The sequence below is a fragment of the Plecotus auritus genome, assembly GCF_963455305.1.
Source record: "Plecotus auritus genome assembly, chromosome: 9".
Taxonomy (NCBI): domain Eukaryota; kingdom Metazoa; phylum Chordata; class Mammalia; order Chiroptera; family Vespertilionidae; genus Plecotus; species Plecotus auritus.
In genome coordinates this window covers 80,101,389-80,120,979 of record NC_137783.1, presented here as the reverse complement: position 1 = coordinate 80,120,979, position 19,591 = coordinate 80,101,389, and positions in this window count along the sequence as shown.

Here is a 19,591-nt window from a genome sequence, read left to right as displayed (position 1 = left end):
TTTAATTTTATAAGAAATTGCTACTCTGATTTTCAAAGTTGCTGTGCCATTTTGCACCTCGAACCAATGTATGAGAGTTCATGTTGCTCTATAACCTCAATAGATTTTTTTAAAAGCCATTCTAAGCTTATCTAAGTTCTAAGTGGCATTTTATTATGGTTTTAACTTGCATTTCTTGATGTCTAATGATAGTGAGATTCTTTTCATATGACTGTCATTTCTACATCTATTTTGGTGAAGATTTTGCATTTAGGTATGTGTTTGATTTTGACTTAATTTTTGTATATGATGTGAGTTACAGATTGAGGTTAATTTTTTATATACATGTCCCAGTGTCGGTTGTTGAAAAGATTATTTTTATGCATTGATTTAAATTGATAATTTTATGAAAATCAATTGGCCGTATATGTGTGGATCTATTTTTAGGCTTTGTATTATTTTCCATTCATGCATGTGTCTTTCCCTTTGCCAACTCTGTCCTGATTACCATAGCTTAATCTCAAGGCTTGCAGTTATTAGTGTGAATTCCTCAACATTCTTCTTTTTTTTAAAAAATTATTTGGGTACTCTAGATTCTTTTACTAAATACAAATGTCAGAAGCAGCTTGTTGATTTCTATTAAAAATTCTGCTGGGATTATTATTGGGATAGCATTGAATCTATAGATCAGTCTGGAAAGAATTGATATCTTAACAGTATTGAGTCTTACAACCCATAAACACTTATATTTCTCCATTTGTTAGTTCTTAGACTTCTTTTATCCATGTTTCAAAGTTGTTAACATACAGATCTTTCACATATAAATACTTGTGTACAGATTTCCATTTCTGGGAAGGAGATAGATGCGCTTTTTTCCTATTCATTTCACGAGCACAATTGAAGAGGTTGGACATTACATAGAAAATAAACACAGAAGGACTCTGAAAGATGGAGAAAATAATGCGGATAAGCTAGGGAACTTGGGACCCAGAGAACAACATGGTGGTGAGTTTCTTGGGTTTTCTTTTTACCTTATAAATCTCAAACTTAGAGCTTAAGAAGCCAGCAAATCAAAAAGAGTAATGGGCATACCAAAAATAAAAAATAAAAATACACACACAAAAAAGCTTGCTATCTATAGCTAAAGGACCAGGAAAGAGGGAAGGAGGCAGCATAGCAAGATAAAGAGAGATAGCACTGAACTCCAGCCAAACAGCTTGGGGGAAGGGGAGTGGGCGCTGTAACCCTGAGGAAATCAGGGAAAAGGAAATAGAAAAGCCTCTCGCAAGACTAACAGGAAAAAGGAGAAAAGACACAACATCAGGAATAAGAAAGAGGATATTTATATAGATTTTGCAAACATCCGTATTATATTAAGGAAATATAAGAAACAACTCTGTGCACACACATTTTATAACTGAGATGAAATGGGTGCATTTCTTGAAAAGGTCAAAATACAGAATATAAAAATATATTTTGAATAACCATATAATTATTAAAGAAATGTAATTCATTATTTAAAAACCCTTTACAACATCTCCAGGCTGAGATGGTTTCACTGGAGAATTCTACCAAACACTTAAAGAATTAACATCAATTCTACACAATCTCTTCAAGCATGTGGAGGAAGAAATAAAACTTCCCAATTCTTTTTATGAATCTAGAATTACCCTAAGACTAGAACCAGACAAGCACACCACAGGAAAGGAAAACTACAGACCAATAATCCTCATAAACATAGATATAAATATTCTTAACAACATATATTAACTAATGGAATTTTGCAATTTATAAAAAGAATTACAGGCAATAACCATGCTGGATTTATTCCAGAGATGCAAGGCTTATTCAATATTTGGAAATAAATTAGTCCAGCCGACCATATTTACAGGCTAAAAAAAGAAAAAATCACACGATCATGTTAATTAGATGCAAACACATATACACAAGTATACACAAAGCATTTGAAAAAAATTCAACAATGTTTATGATGAAATCTCTGAGAAAACTAGAAACAGGAGAAATCCAACTTAATTTTAAAAAGCAAAGCTAACATCATATTTAAAGGTGAAAGATTGAAAGCTCTCTTGCTAAGAGTAAAAGAATACAGAATTGGCCCTGGCTGGTGTTTCTAAATGATTAGAGCATCAGCCCAAGCACCAAGGGTCACAGGTTCGATTCCTGGTCAAGGGCATCTACCTGGGTTGCAGATTCAATCTGTTGCCCCGGTCCTGGTACCTTTGGGAGGCAACCATTCAGGTGAGGATTGACAACACACAAACACACACACACACACACAGAAAGGATGTCCCCCTCAGTACTACTTTCAACATAGTCTGAAGTTTCAGCCTGCCCAATGAGCTAGACAAAGGAAATAAAGTACGTTCAAATAGAAAAGGAAGAAATAAAAACAATTCCTATGCATAAATGATGATTCTCTATATAGATATTAAAATAATATTTACAAGAGATTTTTTTTTCAAATTTTTATTAAGGTATTATATGTGTACATATCTTACCATTGCCCCCCACCCCCACCCCACTCCCATACATGCCCTCACCCCCCAATGTTTTGCATCCGTTGGTTACTCTTATATGCATGCATACAAGTCCTTCAGTTGATCTCTTATTTCCCCCACCTCTCCCTAACCTTACCACTGTAATTTGACAGTCTGTTTGATGCTTTACTGCCTCTGTAACTATCTTTTTGTTCATCAGTTTATAATGTTTTTCATTATCCCCAAATGAGTGGGATCATGTGGTATTTTTCTTTCATTGACTGGCTTATTTCACTTAGCATAATGTTCTCTAATTCCATCAAAGTGCCTACAAATGGTAGTAATTCCTTCTTTTTTACAGCAGCATAGTATTCCATTGTGTAGATGTACCATAGTTTTCTGATCCAGTCATCTGCTGATGGGCACCTAGGCTGTTTCCAAATCTTAGCTATTGTAAATTGTGCTGCTATGAACATAGGGGTGCATATATCCTTTCTGATTGGTGTTTCTGGTTTCTTAGGATATATTCCTAGGAGTGGGATTACTGGGTCAAATGAGAGTTCCATTTTCAGTGTTTTGAGGAAACTCCATACTGTTCTCCACAGTGGCTGCACCAGTCTGCATTCCCACCAGCAGTGCACGAGGGTTCCTTTTTCTCCACATCCTCACCAACACTTGTCGTTTGTTGATTTGTTGATGATAGCCATTCTGACAGGTGTGAGATGGTATCGCATTGTTGTTTTGATTTGCATCTCTCGGATAATTAGTGACTTTGAGCATGTTTTCATGTGTCTCTTGGCCTCCCTTCTGTCTTCTTTCGAAAAGATTCTATTTAGGTCCGTTGCCCATTTTTTTATTGGATCCTTTATCTTCCTTTTATTAAGTTGTATAAGCTGCCTGTAGATGTTGGAAATTAAACCTTTATCAGTGATACCATTTGCAAATATGTTCTCCCATACAGTGGGGTTTCTTGTTGTTTTGTTGATGGTTTCTTTTGCTGTGCAAAAGTTTTTATTTTGATGTAGTCCCATTTGTTTATTTTCTGTTTGGCTTCCATTGCCCTAGGGGCAGTATCACTGAAAAAGTTCTTTTGGCATATGTCTGAGATTTTGCTGCCTGTGGATTCCTCTAGTATTTTTATGGTTTCCCGTCTTATATTTAAGTCCTGTACCCATTTTGAGTTTATTTTTGTGTATGGTGTAAGTTGGTGATCTAGTTTCATTTTTTTGCATGTATCTGTCCAATTTTCCCAACACCATTTATTAAAGAGACTGTCTTGACTCCATTGTATGCTCATGCCTCCTTTGTCAAATATTAAATGCGCATATTGGTTTGGGTCGATATCTGGATTCTCTATTCTGTTCCATTGATCTATATGTCTGTTCTTGTGCCAGTACCAGGCTGTTTTGATGACAGTGGCTTTGTAATACAGCTTGAAATCTGGTATTGAGATCCCTCCTACGTTATTCTTCTTTCTCAGGATTGCTGTGGCTATTCGGGGTCTTTTTTTATTCCAGATGAATTTTTGGAGAGTTCTTTCTAGGTCTGTGAAATACGCCGTTGGTATTTTAATGGGGAGTGCATTGAATCTATAGATTGCTTTGGGTAGTATGGACATTTTAATGATGTTGATTCTACCAATCCATGAACATGGTATGTTCTTCCATCTGTTTACATCTTCCTCTATCTCTTTTTTCAGTGTCCTGTAGTTTTCCACATATAGGTCTTTTACCTCCTTGGTTAGGTTTATTCCTAAGTATCTTAATTTTTTTGGTGTGATGGAAAATGGGATTGCTTTTTTAGTCTCTCTTTCTGTAAGTTCATTGTTGGTGTATAGAAATGCCATAGATTTCTTGGTGTTAATTTTGTATCCTGCTACATTGCCGAATTCATTTATTAAGTCGGTTAGTTTTTTGATGGAGTCTTTCAGGTTTTTTATGTACAATATCATGTCATCTGCAAATAAGGACAGCTTTACTTCTTCTTTTCCAATTTGGATGCCTTTTATTTCTTCTTCTTGTCTAATTGCAGTGGCTAATACTTCCAGTACTATGTCAAACAGGAGTGGTGAGAGTGGACATCCCTGTCTTGTTCCTGTTCTTAGGGGAAATGGTTTTAGTTTTTGCCCATTGAGTATGATGTTAGCTGTGGGTTTATCATATATAGCTTTTATTATGTTGAGGTATGATCCTTCTATTCCCACCTTGTTGAGAGTTTTTATCAAGAAAGGGTGTTGGATTTTGTCAAATGCTCTTTCTGCATCAATTGATATGACTATGTGATTTTTATCTCTCAATTTGTTATGTGATGTATCACATTTATTGATTTGCGGATATTGAACCATCCTTGCATTCCTGGGATAAACCCTACTTGGTCATGGTGTATGATCTTTCTGATGTACTGCTGGATCCGATTTGCTAGAATTTTATTGAGGATTTTGGCATCTACATTCATGAGGGATATTGGCCTGTAATTCTCCTTCATTGTGTTGTCTTTATCTGGTTTTGGTATTAGGGTGATGCTGGCTTCATAGAAGGAGCTTGGAAGTGTTCCTTCCTCTTGAATTTTTTGGAATAGTCTGAGGAGGATAGGTTTTAGTTCTTCCTTGAATGTTTGGTAGAACTCTCCTGTGAAGCCGTCTGGCCCCGGGCTTTTGTTTGCCGGAAGCTCTTTGATGACTGCTTCAATTTCTTCCATAGTTACTGGCATGTTGAGCTGTTTAGATTCTTCCTGATTGAGTTTTGGAAGGTTATATTTTTCTAGGAATATGTCCATTTCCTCCAGGTTGTCCAGTTTGTTGGAATAGAGTTGTTCGTAGTATTTTTTAACAATCCTTTGTATTTCGGCGGGATCTGTTGTTATTTCACCTCTTTCATTTCTGATCTTGTTTATTTGGGTCCTCTCTCTTTGCTTCTTGGTGAGCCTGGCTAGAGGTTCATCAATCTTGTTTATCCTTTCAAAGAACCAGCTCTTGGTTTTGTTGATCTTTTGTATTGTTTCTTTGGTCTCTATGTTGTTTATCTGTGCTCTGATCTTTATTATTTCCTTCCTTCTGCTTACACTGGGCTTTTCTTGTTGCTCTTTTTCTAACTCTTTGAGTTGTTGGGTTAGGTAATTTATTACCCCTGTTTCTTGTTTTTTGCAGTAGGCTTGTAGAGCTATGAACTTCCCTCTCAAGACTGCTTTCGCTGTGTCCCATAGATTTTGGATTGTAGTGTTTTCATTGTCATTTGTTGTCATGATGTTTTTTATTTCTTCTTTGATCTCTCTGGTAACCCAGTCATGGTTTAATAGCATGCTGTTAAGTCTCCATGTGTTTGATTTCTTTGGGTTGTTTTTATTGTAGTTGATTTCCAGTTTTATGCCACTGTGGTCTGAGAAGATGCTTGATATGATTTCTATCTTCTTGAATTTGAAGAGACTTTGCCTATGTCCCAACATATGGTCTATCTTTGAAAGTGACTCATGTGCACTTGAGAAGAATGTATATTCTGTGGCTTTGGGGTGAAATGTTCTGAAGATGTCAATTAATTCCATCTGGTCTAGTGAGTCATTTAGGATTGATGTTTCTTTGCTGATTTTTTGTTTAGAGGATTTGTCCAATGGTGATAGTGGGGTATTAAAGTCTCCTACTATGATTGTATTCCTGTCAATCTCTCCCTTGATATCCTCCAGGAGTTTTTTTATGTATTTGGGTGCTCCTGTATTGGGTGCATATATGTTTACCAGAGTTATTTCTTCTTGTTGGATTGCTCCCTTTAGTATTATGAAGTGGCCTTCCTTATCTCTTGTTATGCCCTTCAGTTTGAGATCTAATTTGTCAGAAATAAGTATTGCTACCCCAGCTTTTTTATCAGTTCCATTTGCCTGGAAAACCTTTTTCCATCCCTTCACCCTCAGTCTGTGTGCGTCTTTTTTTCTGAGGTGGGTTTCTTGTAGACAGCAGATATATGGGTCGTGTTTTCTTATCCAATCCGTTACCCTATGTCTTTTGATTGGGGCTTTTAATCCATTTACATTTAAACTTATTATTGATAGGTACTTATTTGTCGCCATTCCTATTCTTTACCCCTGTGTTACTTCTTCGCTTCCTGTTTCTTTCTTTCTTTCTTTTTTTTTTTTTTTTTTTTTACAGCAGACCCTTTAGCATTTCTTGCATTGCTGGTTTGGTGGTAATAAATTCCCTTAGTCCTTTTTTGTCTGTGAAGCTCCTGATTTCACCTTCAATTTTGATTGACAGCCTTGCTGGGTACAGTATTCTTGGATTCAGACCCTTCCTTTGCATGACTTTGTATATTTCATTCAATTCCCTTCTGGCCTGATGAGTTTCTGTTGAGAAATCAGTTGCTAGTCTGATGGGGGTTCCTTTGTATGTAACTTTCTGTCTCTCTCTTGCTGCTTTTAAGATTCTTACTTTGTCGTTGGTGTTTGCCAATTTAATTATAATGTGCCTTGGCGTCGGTCTTTTGGGGTTCATTTTGCTTGGGACTCTGTGAGCTTCTTGGATTTGTGTGGGTTTTTTCTTCCCTATATCAGGGAAATTTTCTGTCATTATTTCTTCAAAGAGGTTTTCTATTCCTTGCTCAGCTTCCTTTCCTTCTGGAACCCCTATTATGCGGATGTTGTTTTGTTTCGTGTTGTCCCAAAGTTCCCTTAGACTCTCCTCCTGCCTTTTAATTTTTTTTTCTAGAAGTTGCTCTACTTGGGTATTTTTTTCCATCTTGTCTTCTAGCTCACTGATGCAGTCCTCTGCTTCTTCTAGTCTACTCTTGATGCTTTCTATTGAGTTCTTTACAGCAGCGATGTCATTTTTCATTTCTTCTTGGTTCTTCTTCATTTCCTCTTGGTTCTTGCTCATATTGTCGAATTTGTCTTCCATTCTTTTCAGCCACCTTATGACCATTTCTCTGAATTCTTTTTCTGGAAGGTTGCTTGCCTCCATTTCGTTTACTTCCTTTTCTGGTGATGCCTGCTTTTCTTTCATATGCGGGCTGCTTCTTTGTCTCCCCATGGTCTCTCTTCTCTGGGTGTCTGGTTATGTAGTTCTCTCTCTCCTGGGTTGATTTAAAGGCACAAAATACAGCACTACCAGGTACAACTCACAAGGCACTGAACAGGAATGTATTCACGATATTAATAACCTCCAATAAAGGTGACCACCAGAGAAAGGCAAATTAGGTGATAGGAGAGAAAGAAGAAGAGGAAAAAAGAAAGAAAGAAAGAAAGAAAGAAAGAAAGAAAGAAAGAAAGAAAGAAAGAAAGAAAGAAAGAAAGAAAGGAAAAAGGAGTGTGAAAATGAAATTGGGAAAAGGGAAAGTAAAGAGAAAAGAAAAAGTAAGAGAGACAAGAAAGTGACTAAGAGAGAAAGGGGAACAGACTATATATATTGGGATTAAAACTCCAATAGAACAATCACTAATCCCAGCAAATGCCAGCAACAAGTGCCTGGGGATTAATACAAACTACAACACCAGCTAATATGGAGTGAGGCAAGGGAAAGCTGAAGCACAAAACAAACAAAAAAATAAACAAAAGAAGAATAAGCAAAACAATCTCACAAAAAAGCATAAAAATTAGATATAATCTACATTCAAGCAAACAACAACAAAAGGACAGAGAGAAGGACAAGTTTATGGATAGCTCAGACAGCGAAGGGAGAGGTGTATGTGGACTTGGAGCAGGGGATTGGAGATTAGATATGTAAGTAGGGTGAAATTTTAACAAGGGGTAAACAGAAAGAATAGGGAAAATCTAAAGCAGTAAAAGGGTAAGATAAACAGGACACTGAAAAGGGGGAGGTTAGGAAGAGAGTGATGGCCTAAAGGTAGAGTTGAGATAGAGTAAAACGATGCTAAAGGAAAGATAAAAATAGAATGTAGAACCCTAATCCCAAAATAAAATGAAGAGAAAATAAAATGACACTTTAAAAAAAAAAAAAAAAGATAAAATAGCAGTAGTAATAATACGGATTGAAAATAAAAATGTAATAATTAAAAAGGTAAAATCAAGTGATGAAAAAAGAAAAAAAAAGTTTCTTGATTAAAAGATGCAAAAAATGAAAATAAAAAAAAATAAATTAAAAAAATAAAAGGTAAAAATAAAATGTGAAGTAGTGAAGGTCATTCACTTCCTCTGTTTTTCTGTTTGGCACGCCTGTTTCTCAGTCCAGACAGTATTGCAGTTCCCTGCGATCCACTGCTCTTCGGTGTTGTAAGCCAGTCCTGATTTTAAGCAGGCGGTGTGTCTTAATTTCTCGTATTCCTTTATTTTTGATTACACAAGAGTCAATTTGTGATTCAGCCCCTGGGTGGCAGTATTTCTGGATTGACTTCCGGGTCTATCTATGGCCTCTCTAGGCAGTGTTAGAGCCTTCTTTCCCTGTGGCACTCGCTACTGGTTTGTGGGAGTGGGCTCCCTCAGAGCTGACTCTCCGATGGTCACTCCCTGCTCCAATCCCCAGGTTCCAGAAAAACAACTTTCCCCTGCAGTCTCCCAGGGTGTCCCCAACTGGGTGATCCTATGTATTGGGCTTAGTAATCAGAAGCAAGAATTTCAAGAGGAAAAAGCCCAGTTGTGCGAACTCCGGGACTGCGCATAAGCCCAGGCACCCAGGGAACGCAGGGGCTGCGCGTAAGTCTGGACTGCCTGAAATTCTTAGGGTGTCCCTGCACTTCAGATCAAAATGGGTTGCTTTTTAGAGTGCCCTTCTCTTAGCAGCTCTGAGGACCCCTTTCCACAATCACAGATCACGCCAGCCCCTACAGCCACGGATTTTTCTAGGCACAGACTTCCCTGGTCCTCCAGCTCCCGCAAAACACGCGTTCCTCTCTCCCGCCGGGACCAGAGACCTCACCTTATCCCAGGCGAAATCTGACCTTTCCGTGGTGGAGTGTAGAGCTCCTCTGAACCCGTGTGTTTGCGCCAGTTGGGGAGCGTTGTTCTGGGGCTCGCAGCTGTTCCTTGGGTGCCGCAGTTGTGGATTCTCAGGCTTCCGATAAGCTCCACTTTCCGGATCAAGATGGCGCAGACTCCGCGTCCAAGCCCGCAGCTCCGGGAGGGGACCCAGCCGCAGTTGGTGCTGCCAGGTCAGGGGAACCCCGTTTAGCAGTCCCCCACCTCCTTCTGGAATTCAGCTGTCTCCCAACCAGCCAACAAACACTCCTTGTGCGACCCTAAGCTGTTCTTTCTTTCTGCTCCGGGACAAGGCTCGGAACACGTCTGTCTATTCCTCCGCTATTATTCCTTCTCTCTATTTACAAGAGATTTTAAATTTTATTGGAAGAGTTTACTAATTTAGCATTAAGCAAAATGAGAATATGACATTTATAATGTGTGTATGTATATACACAAGTGTGACCTTACCTTTGTTAAAATATATTAAAACACTAAAAAATACGTATGTCAAAATATGTAATTGCCTTATATTGGAGGGATTATTATTATTATTATTATTTTACTTCTTGACATTTTCTAGTACTTTCTAATGTTTTTACAACTACAAATAAGTTCTACTAAAATGCATGAATATTCTGGTCATTGTTTTCTATTTTCTTTTCCTACATTTTTCTATGGTATCCTCTTCAAATCATGAAGAGGATCTTTATCACAGCAGTGCTCCACAGTACCTGGATAAGACTAATTTAGAAATAGTGTCTAGTCACCCAGAAACACTTAAAACAGAAAACATGTTCTGGGACTCAGTCACTTTAGTATGTCCTAGGGAAATAAAAATAAATAAGACATGGAAACTGCTCTTAAGGAGTTCACTGTGTATTAGGGAAATAAATTCTCTGTTACAAGCCAGACTGTAATTTAGTTTTAGAGTAATAAAGGTTTAAACAAAGTGCTAAGGAAAGCTGTGGAGAGAAACTAACTGCAAAGACTGGAGATTTCAAAAAAGAGAAGCTGTGAAAGTAACACTATTATACATAAACAGTAGGTGAAGATCTGATAGTAGTGATGAGTATAAGATGACATCTAACAGTAAGTACTGATTGTGACCCTCATATAGAGTGCCCCCCAAAAATGTATACACACTTTGAATAATTATAAAAGCAGTGTTTATGAAAATACATTTCATTTTCAAAATTTGGGACACTTGTATGTGTTTTAAAACATATATTATCTCACTTAATTTCCGCAATGGCTTTATGGAGTAGAACCCATTATTATATCACTTTTACAGATGAGGAAACTGAAGTTTAGAAACACCCAGCACGTTGTTCTAGGTTATATAGCTTGCACATACATGGACAGAGAATCAGATCGAATTTAAGTAATTTTAAGACTGATAATCATTATATGGCATGAGTGCAAATGTATTGAAGAATACTTGGCGAAATCACCATTGTGGCCCTGGGAGCTTAACTGGGCTCAAATTTTAAAGACAGAGCCTAGAAGCCATTTGTACATATGGGCCTCTCAAGCAAACTGCACTTCAGGGCGAAGCCTGTGCACAGAACTGTATTGTGTTCCTGTCATTTGAGCAAGCCCTTTATAAAGTTCTTGGAATCCTGTTTCAACCCATAGGACTGAGATTTCCCCCATCTAATTGGATCCATGAAGCTATATTCCCACAGCATCTTCACCAAACAATTAGGTAAGCTCCATTCTGACCAATCAGGACAGTGCCTTTTGGACCAATGAAACTGCAAGGATTTGGAGTACTCATTTGCATGAGGATGGACCAATCAGGGACCAGGGGCGGGGACTTCAGTCTCTATGATGCAGTGCCCCTTTCTCTTTCCAACCAAGACTGAAGACTGTTTCTCCTGCTGAAACTGAAGGGCCAATGAAACACCAAAGGAGTCTGGCCCAGATTGGAGCTGACCAGCAGAGGAGAACTGCAGAACAGAGAAGGGCAGAGCAGAGCTGCTAAACTGGAAGGGTACTTGCCCCAGGGCCACCTAACAGCCCCTTGAGCTGATGCCCTGAGTAAATTATGCTAAGTGAAATAAGCCAGTCAATGAAAGAAAAATACCACATGATCTCACTCATTTGGGGATAATGAAAAACAGTATAAACTGGTGAACAAAAAGATAGATACAGAGACAGTAAAGCATCAAACAGCCTGTCAAATTACAGCGGTAAGGTTAGGGAGAGGTGGGGGAAATAAGAGATCAACTGAAGGACTTATATGCATGCATATAAGAGTAACCAACAGATGCAAAACATTGAGGGGTGAGGGCATGTATGGGAGTGGGGTGGGGGGGGCAATGGTAAGATATGTACACATATAATACCTTAATAAAAAAATTAAAAAAATAAATAATAAATAAATAAAGTTTCCAGGCTTCACCACATTTAAAATTGGGGATTCCTGTTGGCATTGACCTGACACCAATGACAATCAGTTGACATTACTTACCTATGGAGCAGTTATATCCACAGATTAAGCATACGTAAAGTAGAACCCCCATAGAATAGGACAACCCATGAAAACCCAGCTGTGGTTATTTCACTTGCTAATTTACGTGTCTCCCTGCACCCAAATACTTGGAATACAGGAGAGTTGAGGTGTAGCATACAGCAGGGATTATAATATTTCAAGGTCAACGTTTTTAAGTGGTCCTACTATGTGTGTTCGCAGATTCTACTGCCTCCCTCCAAGTTAAGACTCTCCACTAAAATAAAACTCATTCTGAAATTTTGAGAATCTTCAGTAATCAGCTCAAGCACTTACAAATTGATGCTAATCCAGAGTGCCTAGTTCTGTGTTTTCTCCAAAATGAGTGATCAATTAATGCTGAAAAATGTTGAGTGCTTCAACATGATTGATAATTTGCTCATGAGTGAACTGATAATTAGATACCAAGTTCAAGGGCTTTACCTCCAGGGTGTTAAATATTTAAACAAACAGATTAATTTGACATGCCTCCTTTTTTGGGGGACCACAACAAAGATATATATTTCATAGAGCAATGCTAGATCAGAAGTCTGTTGAGCCAAGCCACTCCTAAAACCTAGCCCTCACTTAATTCTGTTTGCTGTCAGTATAGCTCCCAAACTGATGTGTGAAACTCTTGAGGGAAGCTTATGGCTCTGTTATGCTCTGTGCACTTGCTGCCTGTGTGTAGGAAACCTGGGCTCTTTGCTCTTTTCAATTTTTATATATTCTCACTCATGCTTCCCCCTGGCTGTCAACAGTAGGATCACTGACAGATTTATTCTAGCATACTCTCATTTGATTTTCAGGGGGAAAAAATGACCCTATAACTTTCTGAACTTCATGTCCAGTAGGAAATGGTTCATCTCTCCATCACTCCCCACTGTCAATTATGCCCTTTCCTGCTAGAGGGGGTGATGACATATCCATATTAGACACAGCTGTTCCCAATTTCAGTCTTGTTATAAATAGGCTAGTGCTGTGTTAAATTAGACAGATTTTTAAAAATATTTGCCAGAAAAAGAGTAAACAGAAATAAGCAGAGCTTAGAAAATATGAAATGAAAGGGAAACACAAAAGGCCTTTTGTTTCACTTGAATTGAATGGAGGAGGCTTTGTCCGGCTCCTGGGAGGAGTTCACAGCCAGCCCAGATGAGCCACCCACACATCGGCTTCATACTTACGGCGGGAGACCAGGCTCTGGCGACAACCAGCTCTGTTGTTAGTCTAGTGATTCTCAACGTGCTTTAAGATTACTGGGAGCTTTAAAAAATGCCCAGGCATCCATTCTGGGCCTCTCTGGGCCTCCATTCTGAAGCTGTCATGAACAAAATAGGAAGATTAAACAGGTATCACAGATTCAATGAACCAGGGGTTCATGCAAGTAAGCAGAATTTTTCAAAACCTCAAAAAAAATTTTTTTTCATTTTTCCTTAAGCATGCAGCCTTCTTGGGCTACCTTTTAGTTTCTTAACATTAGAGAAATGTGAATACATCACAAGAAATTCAGTCTTTTAAATTCTAGCTTAAGCAAGATTATCAGGCAGGCATTCTGATGCTTGGCCTCAATGATAGAAATGCAATGGGAAATAGAATTACTGTAAACTGGAGAGTACAAGGTATAAACTTTACGCTATACTGCAATATGCTATGCTGCACTCTGTTAAATACTGAAGCTGAACTCCAATTCATCATTTTTCTGCAGGAAACCTTGGTCAGATCTCACAATTTTCTAAAAGAAGCTAGAAATTCAAGATACATGTAAAGTACTGTAATTTTAAAATGTTGGCAATTGATTGACAAAATTAAAGCATTATGTGGGTGCCCGACTGGAGTGGCTCAGTGGTTGAGCATTGACCTATGCATCAAGAGGTCACCGGTTCAATTCCCAGTCAGGGTACATACCAGGGTTGTGGGTTCCATCCCTAGAGGGGGGTATGCAGGAGGCAGCCAAGCTATGTTGATATTTCTATCTCATCAATGTTTCTATCTCTCTCTTCCCCCATCTTGATCTTCAGGGGTGGGATATGCAGGAGGCAGCCAATCAATGATTCTCATCATTGATGTTTCTATCTCTCACTCCTTCTCCCTTTCTCTCTGAAATCAATAAAAATATATTTTTTAAAAAGTGCAGCTTTTCTATATTAGTTTCTTTGAAGAAGAAGCCACAGCACAAAATTTAATATGCATCAGGTTTATTTCCTTCCTAAACCCAATAGGATACTTAAGAATAGATCCAAGAAAAATAGTGAAGCCACTCTGGAGCTTTCTTCTACTTCCTGGTTGAGAATTTGGAATAATTTAAAGTCTGAAGCAATAGGAACAATAGTATTTAGAGACCCTGAATCTTAGAATGAAAGGGACAGCCTCCACCAAGAGTAGGCAGGGGAGACTCAGACTGTGTGATCTCACTCACACCCCTCACTAAACCAAGTACCTACATTTCTATCCACCCTCTGCCCCCCTGACATCATTCTCATCCATCTCTTGCCTAGGTTCCTTATTCAACCTCTTAATTTACATCCCTGGTACCCCTTTACCTGTATGCACTGCTATGGTCAAAGTAACCCTTCTAAAATAATCTCATTTTATTGCCATGCTTTGAAATCCTTCAAGATCCCTCTATCAACCTCACAATAAAGTTTAAACTCCATCAATTCCTAACTCCAGCCTAGCTTCTCCACCTCACTCCCCATCTTACACACTGAACTTCATACATATCTACAATTTCTGTTTTCCTCAAAATCCCTATGATCTCTTCTCTTCACTCCTGGACTTTAAAAATCCCATCCCCCCTAAAAGCAATCTTTCCTCGACCCTTTAACCTCATCATTCCTATTTCTATTTTAGGTTTTAGATTATCTATATTTCCTTCAGAAAACAATGTTTTTGCTCATCCTTCCTGGAGTACCTGGCACTAACCCTGACATATCACTTAGATGCTACCACTATTCCCAACTCATCTTCTCCACTAGTTTGTAATCTATGTAGACACATACTATGTCTCTTATTCACCCTGTGTCTACCCTAGAGCCTCGAAGATAGAAAAATTTAATACATGTTGTGGAATATATAATATTGACTTTCTGAGTGGCAGGACCATATGAGAATATGGAATTTGTGTATGGTGTTATGTCCTCTGTTCACAGGCTTTTGTCTACAAGTTATGGAACTTATTATCTATGTTATATTCTAAAAACAATTCCTTGTATGGATAGAGAGCTTTACAGTCTTTCAAGTGCTTTCCATGTCATGATTTCTCACAGAAACTCTGAGAGCAAGTTAGGGCAGTTGCTCTTACCCCAACATAATAATTCACAAAATTGAGGCTCAAAGAGGCCTCTGTGAAGGGAATACGAGCTGTGGAGCAAGGCCTGAAACTCAGACCTTTCATTTCTAAGACCATTTTCTTCCTCACAGCAGCAATCCATGGAACTTTCCATTATTTTTGTTTGTTTCTTCGTTTGTTTTGGGGATATGTGCATCTGCACCAGTAGCAGCTCATCTCCCTTCTCAATTATGTCTGACTTAAGTGGTACTAAATTGAGTGTTCAGAGAGCACATATCAAATCAGAGCCAATCAAGACATGTTCTTAGTGACAACAGGAGGTGTTCTGGAATCTAAGGCTAGCAAAGGCAATCTACAAGGGAGCTAGTCACATGCAGAAAATTTAGTCTCCTCCCCCTAAAGAGTCTCTGTGTATCCACAAACTACCTTTCCTCCAGGATTTTATAGACAATGCAGTTTTATAAACCACACTGAAGGTAAACATTTGCATGTTTACCTAAGGCTCTCATTCATTCATTCATTTGACTAATATGCATGTAAACACTCTTGTATTTGAACTGGGACATAAATACATGAATGAGGCAAATCCTGCTTTACAGAGGTCATATTCTAGGGGGAAGATGGACTACAGATAGAATGAATAATTAGAAATGGCAATACCTGCTAGGAGGTAAATCAAGGTGTGTGTGTGGGGGCGTGCACGATAGGGTCAGTATGTTCTTCAGGTGGAAGGCTTCTCTGAAGGGGTGACATTTAGGCTGAAACCTGGCAGGTGAGCAGGAACTGGGTGAGAAAGATGACAGGCAAAACATTCCAGATAGATGGAAGAGCAAGTGAAGGTTGGTGAAGCAGGCACCTTGGCTTTTCTTTGTACATCACAGTGTTGGTTTAGGTCCTCAAGGAAGGCGGCAGAGAAAGACCTTTTCCCCTTCCAGTCTGGACGCAACTTATTTCTGAGGCTTTGGTGAGGAATAGTGAGTCCATTGATTACTTCCTGTGCTTTGTTTCCTAGTTCATTTTCCTATAGGCTTCCGCACTGTGTTCCTTGGCAGGGTACCCAATGCTTCTAAAGCTTTTTACTGCTCTTAAAGGAGCTCTTCCACATACCTACACAGCATGCAGCTATTTGAAATTACATAGGTGTGAGCAATAAAATGCATAGGCATGCATGCCTGAAAAACTCAGATGCACATTGAATTCAATTCCAAAACTTCAAGAAAACATGCCATTTAGGAGAATAAAATAAAAAGTAAACAATCATCTATACTCAGGCTGCATCTATTTAGCTAAATTTTCTTGTTTTAGGCTCCTTTAAGAGCAGTAAAATGCTTGAGGAGCACTGACCCTCTCTTATCTTTAATGGCATGCAAGTCAAGACATCCTGGAAGAGAGTTTCCTTATGGAAGGGTCAGCTTCCTGGGACCTGGAGGATTACAGGAACTGAGAAGTTCACACATATAATTTCCTCACAGGTAAGTTTAGATAACAAAGAGATTAGATTTTCTGCTTCCTATATGAAGTCAAAAGAATGCCAATATTTCAAATTTCATTTTCAAAGTTTCAATACCCATGCTTCACCAGATGCCATTATCTGATTTATTCACTCACGTGGACTCAATTTCTAAATAATATGAAAATAAGCTACAACTAGGAAGTACAAGTCTCAGTGTTGTACTTGGTTACAAAAAAAAAAAAAAAAAGGTTACCACTTCAGACTCTTGCTTCCTGAAGAGACCCATTCTGGTTACTCTCATTTCTACAAATCAGAGCCATTTATAACACTTTAGCCTTGCCTGGCTAGGAAGGCCATTCTAATGGCTGTGTAGACAAACTGTTAGGAGAGTCAGTGATCCATCACTCCCCTACCGAGTTTAATCATATTCACTTCAGGAAGCGATCTGCCTCAGGACAGTTTGTGGTACTGCTATAATTTATCATATGAGGCAAAGTGCCCATTCATACACTGCCAGGAAAGCCTCCTGGGAAAAAAAGTGATAAATATAATGTTTCCAAACTTAAATAAAAAATTTAATCATTTAAACATGTCAAGTCTTCATAATATACAAGACAAAGCAAAAAATATATACATAGCAATACCCTAGATATAAAGTATAAATTTGGAAGTGCATTTAAGATATTATAGAAAACACTTAAGTCTGTTTACTTCATCCTATACAATCTTGCAAAATAGATATTACTTTCTCATCTTACAGGCAGAAAAACAGATTACAGAGATTCAAGTATAGTGTCAAGGATATACTCAGGAAAGAAGCCTGTACTTGTCCCTGTTACTCTGAACAGCTTGTCATGCAAATAGGGAAGAAAATACAAAAAAAAGAGTTACAAGGCAAATATAAAGATCATGTATCAATAAGTGTAGGAATAATATTGAGAAGAGCAAGAATGCAGATATTCATAGAACCCCCATCTGCTTCTCCCTGTCCCAGAGTGATGGATTTTGATAGTTTTTGTTCTCTGGGAAACCCCAACTGTTGACAGGCACATAAAGAAGTCCCTTGGTAAATGTCAGGACTGGCAATATTTTTTCCCCCACAGAAGATACACCTGCTGCTAGGCCGATGCTGAGAGGAACCAGGCCAAATGAAATTAAAAAGCAAAATTGATAAACGTATTGTTTTCTTCTGTGAATAGAAGGGCTGAGACCAAAGTGATGTTGGCCAGCAAGAGTAGGGAGGTGAGGTATTTATATGTTTCTTATTGGGTCGAGTCTAGCAGTTAAGCCACCTGCAGGCGCAAGCGTTTGCAGGAATCTGGGTCCAGAGTTGCTCTTCTTGGCTGCTTAACTGTCTCTTGTGACACCTGAAATGAGAATAACAGGAAAATCACAGAGAGGGCAGGAGCCCCAAGTGGGGCACAATGGGAAAGTACTGAGTGCAGGGGAGAATCTGAGCCAGAGGAAAGGTACCAGGTGCACCTAACAGCTGCTCACTAGAGACCCTACCTCCTGGTGGGCACAGGGTTCTGACAAGGCATTTTATTTGTCTAGTGTTATCCAGCATCCAGCTTAACATTGTAACAGAACCATTTCCTATGTCTCGTGGTTCTGTGGGTTGCCTAGGCTAAGCTGGATGGTTCTTCTCCACGTGACTTCAGCAATGTGCTGAGTCATCCTAGGTTACGCTGGAATGTCGAGTGGACTGGCAGGAGGCACTAACTCTCAGGTGGGAGTTCATCGGGGGATGTCAACTGGGCTAACATGGCTTCTCCATGTGGCCTGGACTTCCCACAGAATGGAAGCTGGGCTCTAAGAGGGATCATCCAGATAACAAGCCCTTCAAAAAAGTTTCCAGCTTCTCATGCCTGGGCTTGGAGGTCCCAGTATGCCGCTTCCCTGCTTTCTATTGACTAGTCCAGATTTAGGGAGAAGAAAAAAGCTCTACCTCTGAATGTGACCTTCAGCATGAACACATCGAGGGGAAAAATGGCTGGAGGACCTCTTTGGAGTGAAGCTCCCATAAAAGGTCAGACCTTTGATAGGTAGAGAACCTGTAGGAATGCCCACAAAACCTTCCCATTAAGAGACACCTGGTTAATATCATGTTTTGGATGTAAAAGTCTCCTACTGACATAGAGCCAAGAATTATTATAAGCAGGTAAATATTATGGGAGATTTTTTTAGGAGATAACATGTTGAGTCTAATCTGACTGCAATGGTATCTACAGATTGAACAACCTGAGTGATACTTATGCTTTTATAATACAAGAAATCCAGGGTGTGATCTGTAATAGTGATATTTGCCCAAGTCAATGTTTTAATCATAGAGAAAGCAGCAAATCTGTGTGTCTGAGTTTTATTGTAAAGACAAGCTTGTAGCAAATCAAACGAACTATGTTTTAAGGTTTTGTTCTAAGATTGATTCTTATAAATCTCTATGAATTAATCTGCATCACAGCTTTAGTGGTAATCAAATAACACATTTGTGACAGATGGTGGATCAGATGACTGAATATGCATTACTGCTTGTTCCTCGCCAAACAACTTTTAAATACACAGCCTACTGAGCGATTGAAGTGACTTGTGGATTTATAGTATACATTATATTTGTAGTAACGTAAGACTAAAAAGTCTCTGTAGATGCCCAAAGAGTATCTTCTGACCACCTTGTGGGTGTGACTGCTGCATAGACACCAGGTGTGGGGATGGAAGCGGAAAGCTAGACCGCACCAGGTGGGTCCTCTGACCAGTAGCCATGCGAGGCTTGGAGGATCCAGAGCCTCACCCCACAGCGACCTGAGCGGGCGCGTGAAGCCGGCTCTGGAGACAGGGAATCTTTTAACTGAGCCAATTGGCTCCTTGGAATCCTGTTTGTCAGCCAAGAATGGTGCTCCAAGGCAGCCATCCATTTGTCGCCATTCAAGGGCTTCTTTGAGAATTAAAAAGAGCATCCATAATAAAGAGCTAATATGCTAATTAGACCT